This window comes from Oncorhynchus tshawytscha, unplaced genomic scaffold (genome assembly GCF_018296145.1).
Source record: "Oncorhynchus tshawytscha isolate Ot180627B unplaced genomic scaffold, Otsh_v2.0 Un_contig_17457_pilon_pilon, whole genome shotgun sequence".
Lineage (NCBI taxonomy): Eukaryota > Metazoa > Chordata > Actinopteri > Salmoniformes > Salmonidae > Oncorhynchus > Oncorhynchus tshawytscha.
The window spans coordinates 1-15,000 of NW_024608126.1; the positions used below are offsets into that span (position 1 = coordinate 1).

At 48.3% G+C, this 15,000-nt stretch overlaps 1 pseudogene; it reads left to right on the forward strand.

The window, feature by feature from the left end:
• The first annotated feature begins 7,418 nt into the window (after window positions 1-7,418).
• LOC121843275 overlaps window positions 7,419-15,000 on the forward strand; it is a 37,298-nt pseudogene continuing 29,716 nt past the window's right edge.

Genomic DNA, 15,000 nt, shown 5'->3' on the forward strand with positions numbered 1-15,000 from the left:
GAGAGGGTGGAGATTGGGGAAGGGTGGAGACTGGGAGAGGGTGGAGATTGGGGAAGGGTGGAGACTGGGAGAGGGTGGAGACTGGGGAGGGTGGAGACTGGGGGAGGGATGAGACTGGGGAGACAAACTTTATGGGAAGGAAGGTTGGTTCTGTTCGTGAAGGAAGGTTGGTTCTGTTGTTAGTGAAGGAAGGGTTGGTTCTGTTGTGACGGGAGGTTGGTTCTGTTGTGACGGAAGGTTGGTTCTGTTGTGACGGAAGGTTGGTTCTGTTGGGGACGGAAGGTTGGTTCTGTTGGGAAGGAAGGTTGGTTCTGTTGGGAAGGAAGGCTGGTTCTGTTGAAGGAAGTGTTGGTTCTGTTGGGAAAGGAAGGTTGGTTCTGTTGTGGAAGGAAGGTTGGTTTTGTTGTTGTGAAGGACGGTTGGTTCTGTTGGGAAGGAAGGTTGGGTTCTGTTGGGAAAGGACTCAAGTTGGTTCTGTTTGCGAAGATTTGTTTTGTTGTGTTGTGAAGGAAGGTTGGTTCTGTTGTGAAGGAAGGTTGGTGAAGGAAGGTTGGTTCTGTTGTTGTGAAGGAAGGTTGGTTCTGTTGTGAAGGAAGGTTGGTTCTGTTGTTGTGAAGGAAGGTTGGTTCTGTTGTTGTGAAGGAAGGTTGGTTCTGTTGTTGTGAGGAAGGTTGGTTCTGTTGTTGTGAAGGAAGGTTGGTTCTGTTGTTCTGCCTCAACAACTTTTCTCTGAGCTTTTCCAAACGGACATTTTGACCACTTTCACAACATTTTTACCCAAAGTCTTGGAGGGTATTCTATCATAGTCTGCTTCTCTGCTATTCAATATCTTCTAATCCTTTCTCTCTAACAGGAAGTACCTGTCCTGCGTTGGTTACCCAGAATGCAAGTGTTCCGTGTGGTTTCCGGACACGGTGTTAGAGGTCAACAGAGACGAGTCTGTCTGTCCCACCTGTCAGCCCCGCCCTGTTCACATGTAGGTATCTGTCTGTCTGTCTGTTATGTCTGTCTGCCTGTCTGCCTGTCTGTCTGTCTGTCTGTCTGTCTGTCTGTCTGTCTGTCTGTCTGCCTGTCTGCCTGTCTGTCTGTCTGTCTGTCTGTCTGTCTGTCTGTCTGTCTGTCTGTCTGTCTGTTATACCTGTCTGTCTGTCTGTTATACCGGTCTGTCTGTCTGCCTGCTTGTCTGTCTGTCTGTCTGCCTGCTTGTCTGCCTGCTTGTCTGCCTGCCCGCCCTGATGGTAGTGGAGACAGTGATATAAACCAGCCACACCAAAGAGTCCTGATGGAGACATCAGTACAGATATCTTGATACTGTCCTTGATAGCAAACTGAGTTTTGAAGCCAATTTGAGGAATCTCTCCAGTTTCAGAGTGGACGAGGCCCTGATGACCGTCTGTTACAGATGGTTCATTTAACCCATTCTACCATTCAGGGCCGTCTGTTACAGATGGTTCATTTAACCCATTCTAACATTCAGGGCCGTCTGTTACAGATGGTTCATTTAACCCATTCTAACATTCAGGGCCGTCTGTTACAGATGGTTCATTTAACCCATTCTAACATTCAGGGCCGTCTGTTACAGATGGTTCATTTAACCCATTCTTACATTCAGGGCCGTCTGTTACAGATGGTTCATTTAACCCATTCTAACGTTCAGGGCTGTCTGTTACAGATGGTTCATTTAACCCATTCTAACATTCAGGGCCGTCTGTTACAGATGGTTCATTTAACCCATTCTAACGTTCAGGGCTGTCTGTTACAGATGGTTCATTTAACCCATTCTTACATTCAGGGCCGTCTGTTACAGATGGTTCATTTAATCCATTCTAACATTCAGGGCTCGGCAGTGCTACGGGGCGTTTGTTTCCGTCATGTAAAAACTGTCCCACTGCCATTCTCCAGTGATAAGGGGGATGGGTGGTCATAGTGCTGTCACACATTCTCCAGTGATAAGGGGGATGGGTGGTCATAGTGCTGTCACACATTCTCCAGTGATAAGGGGGATGGGTGGTCATAGTGCTGTCACACATTCTCCAGTGATAAGGGGGATGGGTGGTCATAGTGCTGTCACACATTCTCCAGTGATAAGGGGGATGGGTGGTCATAGTGCTGTCACACATTCTCCAGTGCTAAGGGGGATGGGTGGTCATAGTGCTGTCACACATTCTCCAGTGATAAGGGGGATGGGTGGTCATAGTGCTGTCACACATTCTCCAGTGATAAGGGGGATGGGTGGTCATAGTGACCTGTCACACATTCTCCAGTGATAAGGGGGATGGGTGGTCATAGTGCTTCACACATTCTCCAGTGATAATGCCAGATTCAGCAAATGACCTGTCTAACATCAGGTCGCTTGATTTGAGGGGGATGGGTGGTCATATTTGAGGTGGATGGGTGGTCATATTTGAGGTGGGATGGGTGGTCATATTTGAGGTGGATGGGTGGTCATATTTGAGGTGGGATGGGTGGTCATATTTGAGGTGGGATGGGTGGTCATATTTGAGGGGGATGGGTGGTCATATTTGAGGGGGATGGGTGGTCATATTTGAGGTGGGATGGGTGGTCATATTTGAGGGGGATGGGTGGTCATATTTGAGGTGGGAGGGGTGGTCATTTTGAGGGGGATGGGTGGTAATGAGGGGGAGGGGTGGTCATATTTGAGGGGGATGGGTGGTAATGAGGGGGAGGGGTGGTCATATTTGAGGGGGATGGGTGGTAATGAGGGGGTAGGGGTGGTCATATTTGAGGGGGATGGTGGTCATATTTGAGGGGAGGGGTGGTCATATTTGAGGTGGGAGGGGTGGTCATATTTGAGGTGGGATGGCTGGTCATATTTGAGGTGGATGGGTGGTCATATTTGAGGTGGGATGGGTGGTCATATTTGAGGTGGGATGGGTGGTCATATTTGAGGGGATGGGTGGTCATATTTGAGGAGGGATGGGTGGTCATATTTGAGGTGGGATGGGTGGTCATATTTGAGGGGGATGGGTGGTCATGAGGGGGAGGGGTGGTCATATTTGAGGGGGATGGGTGGTAATGAGGGGGTAGGGGTGGTCATATTTGAGGTGGGATGGGTGGTCATATTTGAGGGGGATGGGTGGTCATATTTGAGGTGGGATGGGTGGTCATATTTGAGGGGGATGGGTGGTCATATTTGAGGAGGGATGGGTGGTCATATTTGAGTGGGGATGGGTGGTCATAGTTGAGGGGGATGGGTGGTCATATTTGAGGGGCGATGGGTGGTCATATTTGAGGGGACTGCCCCTGGGTGTAATAAAGACTACTCTACATGACTCCTCCTGTCTCTTCCTCTGCAGGTTAAAGTTGAAGTTCCGACGAGGCAGCCTCCCTCCCATGATGCCGCTGGAGTTTGTGGGCTGCATCGGAGGGTGTGACGAGACACTGAGGGAGGTGCTCAACCTCAAATACCTCAGAATGGGTGGAGGGGGTGGCGGGAGGAGTAGGAGGAAGAGGGGGAGCTGGGGAGGAAGAGGAGTAGGAGCAGCTGGGGGAGGAAGAGGAGGAGCTGGGGGAGGAAGAGGTGGAGCTGGGGAAGGAAGAGGAGGAGGAAGGGGAGACACTGCAACCAATCAACCTAGACCTCGCCCAGCCCCCAGACCGGACCCCCTGTCTCCCCAAGCCCCCAACCCCCCTCCTCATCCTGGCCCCCCACCCTCGCCCTGACCCCCAGGCCCCACGCCCTGACCCCAGAGGTGGTGACATCACAGTGTGTAACTGTGGGTCGGAGGCGGTCCTCCTCACCGTGAGGAAAGACGGTCCTAACCAGGGCAGACAGTTCTATAAGTGTTCCTCTGGAGGCTGTAACTTCTTCCTGTGGACCGACCAGCCCGACACTAACGTTTACCCTCCAGGCCCCCAGGGGGCGCCACCCAGCAGGCCACACCAGCCCCCCGGGACCTCCGTGGGGGAGGTGGTTTGTAACTGCAGTGAGCCAGCGGTTCAGAGGACAGTGCAGAAGGAAGGACCTAATAAAGGAAAAGTGTTCCATACCTGTGGGAAGCCCAGAGATCAACAGTGTGGATTCTTCCTCTGGGCTGACGAGAACATCCCACCACCAGGTAACGAAACACACGCTGTAACACACACACACACACACTGTAACACACACACACACACTGTAACACACACACACACACACACACTGTAACACACACACACTGTAACGCACACACACTGTAACACACACACACTGTAACACACACACACTGTAACACACACACACTGTAACACACACACGCTGTAACACACACACACACTATAACACACACACGCTGTAACACACACACACACTGTAACACACACACTGTAACACACACACTGTAACACACACACACTGTAACACACACACGCTGTAACACACACACACTATAACACACACACGCTGTAACACACACACACTGTAACACACACACGCTGTAACACACACACACTGTAACACACACACGCTGTAACACACACACACTATAACACACACACGCTGTAACACACACACACTGTAACACACACACGCTGTAACACACACTGTAACAAACACACACTGTAACACACACACTGTAACACACACACACACTGTAACACACACACACTGTAACACACACACACACTGTAACACACACACTGTAACACACACACACTGTAACACACACACGCTGTAACACACACACACTATAACACACACACGCTGTAACACACACACTGTAACACACACTGTAACGAAACACACACTGTAACACACACACTGTAACACACACACACGCTGTAACACACACACGCTGTAACACACACACACTATAACACACACACTGTAACACACACACACTGTAACACACACACGCTGTAACACACACGCTGTAACGAAACACACACTGTAACACACACACACGCTGTAACACACACACTGTAACAACACACACACTGTAACACACACACTGTAACACACACACACTGTAACACACACACGCTGTAACACACACACACTATAACACACACGCTGTAACACACACACTGTAAACACACACACACTATAACACACACACTGTAACACACACACACACTGTAACACACACACTGTAACACACACACACTGTAACACACACACGCTGTAACACACACACACTATAACACACACACGCTGTAACACACACACACTGTAACACACACACGCTGTAACACACACGCTGTAACGAAACACACACTGTAACACACACACTGTAACACACACACACGCTGTAACACACACACGCTGTAACACACACACACTATAACACACACACGCTGTAACACACACACACTGTAACACACACACGCTGTAACACACACGCTGTAACGAAACACACACTGTAACACACACACACTGTAACACACACGCTGTAACACACACGCTGTAACGAAACACACTGTAACACACACTGTAACACACACACTGTAACACACACACACTGTAACACACACACACACACTGTAACACACACACTGTAACACACACACACACTGTAACACACACACGCTGTAACACACACACACTGTAACACACACACACACACTATAACACACACACACACTATAACACACACACACACTGTAACACACACACACACACACAGACACACACACAACACACACACACACACTGTAACACACACACACTGTAACACACACACACTATAACACACACACACACACACACACACACACTATAACACACACACACACACACTGTAACACACACACACTGTAACACACACACACACACACACACACACTGTAACACACACACACACACACACTGTAACACACACACACACACTATAAACACACACACACTATAAACACACACACACTGTAACACACACACACACACACACACAGACACACACACACACACACACACACTGTAACACACACACACTGTAACACACACACACACACTATAACACACACACACACACACACACACACACACTATAACACACACACACACACTGTAACACACACACACTGTAACACACACACTGTAACACACACACACACACACACACACACTGTAACACACACACACACACACACTGTAACACACACACACTGTAACACACACACACACTATAACACACACACAATGTAACACACACATGCAGACACATACACCCACCCCCATTGCTAACCCTCTGTCTGTGTCTCTACCAGGTTCAGGTTCTGGAGGGGGAGACTGGAGGAAGAGGGGGAGGGAGACTGGGGGAGGAGGAGCCCCCCCCACCACCAAACCCCCCGCTCCCAGGAAGCCCCGTACCTGTGGCATCTGTCACATGCCTGGACACACACGTGTCACCTGCCCTCAGCGCTGACCTTTAACCCCTGATCCCACTGCTGCCATAGAGATGCTCTGACCCCCGTGTGACCTTGTCCCCGACCTCTGAACTCCAATGTGATCAGGAAGCTCAGCGGTTGATGAACTAGAATCAGTTTACCTTCAACTCGCCCCTTAACCCTAAACATCAGGAGGGGATCCCAGACGGACCAGAGGCCAGAGGTGTTAAACCAGGGTTCATTTGGGACAGGAGTGGGACTGGGTTCAGTCTGCCTGTGTCTCACCTCTGACAGAGAAACTGCATTTAAAGGAGAATAGATCAATAGTTTACAGAGAAATAAAAGAATGGATTTGAATGGTAATTTGTCCCCAATATGTAACATTGGTGTAAAGAATACAATTGTAAATCCAGCTGGGAGGAGACAGACTGGAGAAAGGGGAGATTAATACTGGTATTTTTGAATGTTTATATAAAATCACTGATCCCAGCAATCTGTTGTCCTGTAATCTGTCTGACCAGTGCCTCTAAAATATCTCCCTTGTGTTGATTAATATGTACTAAGTTACAGTAGGAAGGACTTGTGTAAAAACTAATTAAATGGATTGGAAATGGGTGTTTCTATTGATTAGATCATAGCAGAGAGGAATAGGCGAAACTAGAATATCTTTGATCGTGACCACTTCATTATTGATTGATTGACTTCAGCGCGTTAGTCAAGTTTCTATGGTTGAACGGGGCGCACCTCCCCCGGAGGGCTGTTCCGTTCCCAGGCCGCCAGGGTGTTTCCGGTCCCAGCAGCTGTTCTGTCAAATGTTGATCATTTTAGCTAACCCTTTTACTTAACTTAATTTTCCTAAACCTGCTGCGAAAAGTCAAATCTTACGTTCATTTGACAAAAGCAGGATCCTTCACCAGGGTTTCCACTAGTTACCACACCCACAAAGTCTGTTTACCACCGCCACATAGTTGGCTATAATCGCAAAAATTAATGAAAACAAAAAAAATATTCCTTAATTTAATAATCTTAGGCGTAAGATTCCCAGTGTGAGTAAGGTTTAAAATCCCATTTTAAGAAGATAAAGAGCTGTTTCCGACTTTGTGGCTGTGGTAACCAGTGTCTCCGCTCCGCCTGATAAACACCAACAGAGACTCGGCAGCGACGGACGGTTTCCCGAAGCACAAATGGCTGCCACCGGAGTCCTGCCTTTTATCCGGGGGGTAGACCTATCTGGAAACGACTTCAAAGTAAGACAACAACAATAATAAACACGATTATATTTGACCTTTCCGGACCATTATTCGTGACGGGTAAACGACAGGCAGTTAGTTAGCAGCCCGGTAGCTGAAACAGGAACACTAGCAGGGCGTTAGCCAGCTGGAGCTAACTAGCAGTGGGACTGGAGCTAACTAGCAGTGGGACTGGAGCTAACTAGCAGTGGGACTGGTCGGACTGTAGCTAACTAGCAGTGGGACTGGTCAGACTGTAGCTAACTAGCAGTGGGACTGGAGCTAACTAGCAGTGGGACTGGTCAGACTGTAGCTAACTAGCTGTGGGACTGGAGCTAACTAGCAGTGGGACTGGAGCTAACTAGCAGTGGGACTGGAGCTAACTAGCAGTGGGACTGGAGCTAACTAGCAGTGGGACTGGAGCTAACTAGCTGTGGGACTGGTCAGACTGTAGCTAACTAGCAGTGGGACTGGTCAGACTGGAGCTAACTAGCTGTGGGACTGGTCAGACTGGAGCTAACTAGCAGTGGGACTGGTCAGACTGGAGCTAACTAGCTGTGGGACTGGAGCTAACTAGCTGTGGGACTGGTCAGACTGTAGCTAACTAGCAGTGGGACTGGTCAGACTGGAGCTAACTAGCAGTGGGACTGGAGCTAACTAGCAGTGGGACTGGTCAGACTGTAGCTAACTAGCTGTGGGACTGGAGCTAACTAGCAGTGGGACTGGAGCTAACTAGCAGTGGGACTGGAGCTAACTAGCAGTGGGACTGGAGCTAACTAGCAGTGGGACTGGAGCTAACTAGCTGTGGGACTGGTCAGACTGTAGCTAACTAGCAGTGGGACTGGTCAGACTGGAGCTAACTAGCTGTGGGACTGTAGCTAACTAGCTGTGTGACTGTAGCTAACTAGCTGTGTGACTGTAGCTAACTAGCTGTGGGACTGGAGCTAACTAGCTGTGGGACTGGAGCTAACTAGCTGTGGGACTGGAGCTAACTAGCTGTGGGACTGGAGCTAACTAGCTGTGGGACTGGAGCTAACTAGCTGTGGGACTGGAGCTAACTAGGTGTCGGACTGTAGCTAACTAGCTGTGGGACTGGTCGGACTATAGCTAACTAGCTGTGGGACTGGTCGGACTGTAGCTAACTAGCTGTGGGACTGTAGCTAACTAGCTGTGGGACTGGAGTTAACTAGCTGTGGGACTGTAGCTAACTAGCTGTGGGACTGTAGCTAACTAGCTGTGTGACTGGTCGGACTGTAGCTAACTAGCTGTGGGACTGGTCAGACTGTAGCTAACTAGCTGTGTGACTGGTCGGACTGTAGCTAACTAGCTGTGGGACTGGTCAGACTGTAGCTAACTAGCTGTGGGACTGGTCAGACTGTAGCTAACTAGCTGTGGGACTGGTCGGACTGTAGCTAACTAGCTGTGTGACTGTAGCTAACTAGCTGTGGGACTGGTCAGACTGTAGCTAACTAGCTGTGGGACTGTAGCTAACTAGCTGTGGGACTGGAGCTAACTAGCTGTGGGACTGGAGCTAACTAGCTGTGGGACTGGTCGGACTGTAGCTAACTAGCTGTGGGACTGGTCAGACTGTAGCTAACTAGCTGTGTGACTGTAGCTAACTAGCTGTGTGACTGTAGCTAACTAGCTGTGTGACTGTAGCTAACTAGCTGTGGGACTGTAGCTAACTAGCTGTGGGACTGGTCAGACTGTAGCTAACTAGCTGTGTGACTGGTCGGACTGTAGCTAACTAGCTGTGGGACTGGTCAGACTGTAGCTAACTAGCTGTGGGACTGGTCAGACTGTAGCTAACTAGCTGTGGGACTGGTCAGACTGTAGCTAACTAGCTGTGGGACTGGTTGGACTGTTGCTAACTAGCTGTGTGACTGTAGCTAACTAGCTGTGGGACTGGTCAGACTGTAGCTAACTAGCTGTGGGACTGTAGCTAACTAGCTGTGGGACTGTAGCTAACTAGCTGTGGGACTGTAGCTAACTAGCTGTGTGACTGGTCGGACTGTAGCTAACTAGCTGTGGGGCTGGTCAGACTGTAGCTAACTAGCTGTGTGACTGTAGCTAACTAGCTGTGTGACTGTAGCTAACTAGCTGTGTGACTGTAGCTAACTAGCTGTGTGACTGTAGCTAACTAGCTGTGGGACTGTAGCTAACTAGCTGTGGGACTGGTCAGACTGTAGCTAACTAGCTGTGTGACTGTAGCTAACTAGCTGTGTGACTGTAGCTAACTAGCTGTGTGACTGTAGCTAACTAGCTGTGTGACTGTAGCTAACTAGCTGTGTGACTGGTCGGACTGTAGCTAACTAGCTGTGTGACTGGTCGGACTGTAGCTAACTAGCTGTGTGACTGGTCGGACTGTAGCTAACTAGCTGTGTGACTGGTCGGACTGTAGCTAACTAGCTGTGGGACTGGTCAGACTGTAGCTAACTAGCTGTGTGACTGGTCGGACTGTAGCTAACTAGCTGTGGGACTGGTCAGACTGTAGCTAACTAGCTGTGTGACTGTAGCTAACTAGCTGTGTGACTGTAGCTGTGTGACTGTAGCTAACTAGCTGTGTGACTGTAGCTAACTAGCTGTGGGACTGTAGCTAACTAGCTGTGGGACTGTAGCTAACTAGCTGTGGGACTGGTCAGACTGTAGCTAACTAGCTGTGGGACTGTAGCTAACTAGCTGTGGGACTGTAGCTAACTAGCTGTGGGACTGGTCAGACTGTAGCTAACTAGCTGTGTGACTGGTCGGACTGTAGCTAACTAGCTGTGTGACTGGTCGGACTGTAGCTAACTAGCTGTGTGACTGGTCAGACTGTAGCTAACTAGCTGTGTGACTGGTCAGACTGTAGCTAACTAGCTGTGGGACTGGTCAGACTGTAGCTAACTAGCTGTGGGACTGGTCAGACTGTAGCTAACTAGCTGTGGGACTGTAGCTAACTAGCTGTGTGACGCAGATACTGCTTATTATTTATGTATCTGTCCCGTTAGATGTTTAAGTTAACATGGTCAGACAACACAGCTCAGAAGTATTTCTGCCCCCCACCTCCCATGTGTCACCCAGGGGGAAGATGACATCACCAGGCTCTGAGCATGTGTTGTGATGTCATACTATTAAAACGTCCTCACTCATGTTATTCTTGGCTTCTCTCTATTTCTCCAAACAACACGTCATGATTTTCTGCTGATAATCAGGGTGGCAGATAGCCTAGAGCTGTCCAGAGCGTTGGCCCAGTAACCGAAAGGTCACTGGTTTAAATCCCCGGAGCCGACGAGGTTAAAAACAATTATGTCGACATGCCCTTGAGCAAGGCACTTAACTCTAATTGTTAAGCTGCTGTGGATAAAGAGCGTCTGCTCAATGACAAAATAATACTGTGATGTAGTTGGGTCTCTTTAAGTTGCCAGACTTAGTGCTTCTGCTGACTCTTTAGGGTTTAGTCTGTCCCAGATCTGTGCTGTGTATAACCTGACATAGACCTAGTGTTGAGTCCCAGTCTGTTTGGCCTGTTGTTAACCTGACATAGACCTGGTGTTGAGTCCCAGATCTGTGCTGTTGATAACCTGACGTAGACCTAGTGTTGAGTCCCAGTCTGTTTGGGCTGTTGTTAACCTGACATAGACCTAGTGTTGAGTCCCAGATCTGTGCTGTTGATAACCTGACATAGACCTAGTGTTGAGTCCCAGTCTGTTGTTAACCTGACGTAGACCTAGTGTTGAGTCCCAGTCTGTTGTTAACCTGACGTAGACCTAGTGTTGAGTCCCAGTCTGTTGTTAACCTGACATAGACCTAGTGTTGAGTCCCAGTCTGTTGTTAACCTGACATAGACCTAGTGTTGAGTCCCAGATCTGTGCTGTTGATAACCTGACATAGACCTAGTGTTGAGTCCCAGTCTGTTGTTAACCTGACGTAGACCTAGTGTTGAGTCCCAGTCTGTTGTTAACCTGACGTAGACCTAGTGTTGAGTCCCAGTCTGTTGTTAACCTGACGTAGACCTAGTGTTGAGTCCCAGTCTGTTGTTAACCTGACGTAGACCTAGTGTTGAGTCCCAGTCTGTTGTTAACCTGACGTAGACCTAGTGTTGAGTCCCAGTCTGTTGTTAACCTGACATAGACCTAGTGTTGAGTCCCAGATCTGTGCTGTTGATAACCTGACATAGACCTAGTGTTGAGTCCCAGTCTGTTTGGCCTGTTGTTAACCTGACATAGACCTAGTGTTAAGTCCCAGTCTGTCTGGCCTGTTGTTAACCTGACATAGTCCCAGTCTGTTGTTAACCTGACATAGACCTAGTGTTGAGTCCCAGTCTGTTGTTAACCTAACATAGACATAGTGTTGAGTCCCAGTCTGTTGTTAACCTGACATAGACCTAGTGTTGAGTCCCAGTCTGTTGTTAACCTGACATAGACCTAGTGTTGAGTCCCAGTCTGTTGTTAACCTGACGTAGACCTAGTGTTGAGTCCCAGTCTGTTGTTAACCTGACGTAGACCTAGTGTTGAGTCCCAGTCTGTTGTTAACCTGACATAGACCTAGTGTTGAGTCCCAGTCTGTTGTTAACCTGACATAGACCTAGTGTTGAGTCCCAGTCTGTTGTTAACCTGACATAGACCTAGTGTTGAGTCCCAGTCTGTCTGGTCTGTTGTTAACCTGACGTAGACCTAGTGTTGAGTCCCAGTCTGTTGTTAACCTGACATAGACCTAGTGTTGAGTCCCAGTCTGTTGTTAACCTGACATAGACCTAGTGTTGAGTCCCAGTCTGTTGTTAACCTGAGATAGACCTAGTGTTGAGTCCCAGTCTGTTGTTAACCTGACGTAGACCTAGTGTTGAGTCCCAGTCTGTTGATAACCTGACATAGACCTAGTGTTGAGTCCCAGTCTGTTGTTAACCTGACATAGACCTAGTGTTGAGTCCCAGTCTGTTGTTAACCTGACATAGACCTAGTGTTGAGTCCCAGTCTGTTGTTAACCTGACATAGACCTAGTGTTGAGTCCCAGTCTGTTGTTAACCTGACATAGACCTAGTGTTGAGTCCCAGTCTGTCTGGCCTGTTGTTAACCTGACGTAGACCTAGTGTTGAGTCCCAGTCTGTTGTTAACCTGACGTAGACCTAGTGTTGAGTCCCAGTCTGTTGATAACCTGACATAGACCTAGTGTTGAGTCCCAGTCTGTTGTTAACCTGACATAGACCTAGTGTTGAGTCCCAGATCTGTTCTGTTGATAACCTGACATAGACCTAGTGTTGAGTCCCAGTCTGTCTGGTCTGTTGTTAACCTGACATTGACCTAGTGTTGAGTCCCAGTCTGTTGTTAACCTGAGATAGACCTAGTGTTGAGTCCCAGTCTGTTGTTAACCTGACGTAGACCTAGTGTTGAGTCCCAGTCTGTTGTTAACCTGACATAGACCTAGTGTTGAGTCCCAGTCTGTTGTTAACCTGACATAGACCTAGTGTTGAGTCCCAGTCTGTTGTTAACCTGACATAGACCTAGTGTTGAGTCCCAGTCTGTCTGGTCTGTTGTTAACCTGACGTAGACATAGTGTTGAGTCCCAGTCTGTTGTTAACCTGACATAGACCTAGTGTTGAGTCCCAGTCTGTTGTTAACCTGACATAGACCTAGTGTTGAGTCCCAGTCTGTTGTTAACCTGACATAGACCTAGTGTTGAGTCCCAGTCTGTTGTTAACCTGACATAGACCTAGTGTTTAGTCCCAGTCTGTTGTTAACCTGACATAGACCTAGTGTTGAGTCCCAGTCTGTTGTTAACCTGACATAGACCTAGTGTTAAGTCCCAGTCTGTCTGGCCTGTTGTTAACCTGACGTAGACCTAGTGTTGAGTCCCAGTCTGTTGTTAACCTGACGTAGACCTAGTGTTGAGTCCCAGTCTGTTGTTAACCTGACATAGACCTAGTGTTGAGTCCCAGTCTGTTGTTAACCTGACATAGACCTAGTGTTGAGTCCCAGTCTGTTGTTAACCTGACATAGACCTAGTGTTGAGTCCCAGTCTGTTGTTAACCTGACATAGACCTAGTGTTGAGTCCCAGTCTGTTGTTAACCTGACGTAGACCTAGTGTTGAGTCCCAGTCTGTTGTTAACCTGACGTAGACCTAGTGTTGAGTCCCAGTCTGTTGTTAACCTGACATAGACCTAGTGTTGAGTCCCAGTCTGTTGTTAACCTGACATAGACCTAGTGTTGAGTCCCAGTCTGTTGTTAACCTGACATAGACCTAGTGTTGAGTCCAGTGTTGACAATGACAGCAGTGGGGCTAGCAAGAGCACAAAAACATCTGGGACAGGCTAGCACTGTAGTGTGTTGGCCCCTAACCCTGTGTGTGTTTCTCTCTTCCTCTCTCTTCCTTTCGCTCTCTTCCTCCCTCTTCCCCTCTCTCTTCCTCTTCCCCTCTCTCGCGCTCTTCCTCTTCCCCTCGCTTCCTCTTCCTCTCTCAATTCAATTCAAGGGGCTTTATTGGCATGGGAAACATGTTAACATTGCCAAAGAAAGTGAGGTAGATAATATACAAAAGTGAAATCAACAGTCTCTCTCTCTCTCTCTTCCTCCCCCCCGCCCCCCAGGGAGGTTACTTCCCTGAGCATGTGAAGTCTATGAGCAGTCTGAGATGGCTGAAACTCAACAGGACCGGCCTGTGTTATCTGCCAGAGGAGGTGGCTGCACTGCAGAAACTGGTGAGTACAGACTGTGGTGTGTAGGGCCTATTTAGTCCACTTCAGGAACTGGTGAGTACAGACTGTGATGTGTAGGGCCGACCCCATTTAGTCCACTACAGGAACTGGTGAGTTCAGACTGTGATGTGTAGGGCCGACCCCATTTAGTCCACTACAGGAACTGGTGAGTACAGACTGTGATGTGTAGAGCCGACCCCATTTAGTCCACTACAGAACCTGGTGAGTACAGACTGATGTGTAGGACTGCATGTGTTGATTGTTGCCTGATTACACATGGAAGTAGGTCTATAGACTACCTGATTACACATGGAAGTAGGTCTATAGACTACCTGATTACACATGGAAGTAGGTCTATAGACTACCTGATTACACGTGGAAGTAGGTCTATAGACTACCAGATTACACGTGGAAGTAGGTCTATAGACTACCTGATTACACGTGGAAGTAGGTCTATAGACTACCTGATTACACGTGGAAGTAGGTCTATAGACTACCTGATTACACGTGGAAGTAGGTCTATAGACTACCTGATTACACGTGGAAGTAGGTCTATAGACTACCTGATTACACGTGGAAGTAGGTCTATAGACTACCTGATTACACGTGGAAGTAGGTCTATAGATGTGTCCGTTTTGGGATCTGATAGTTCTTCTGATTTGGCTCAACTCTCCACCACTAATGAGAAGGTTTTCTTCACCTCAATCAGCAAGTAAATCTAGTCTGTTTTTATATCTACTGAGAATGATTAGTTCCTCAACGTTGTGTGTGTGCCTCAG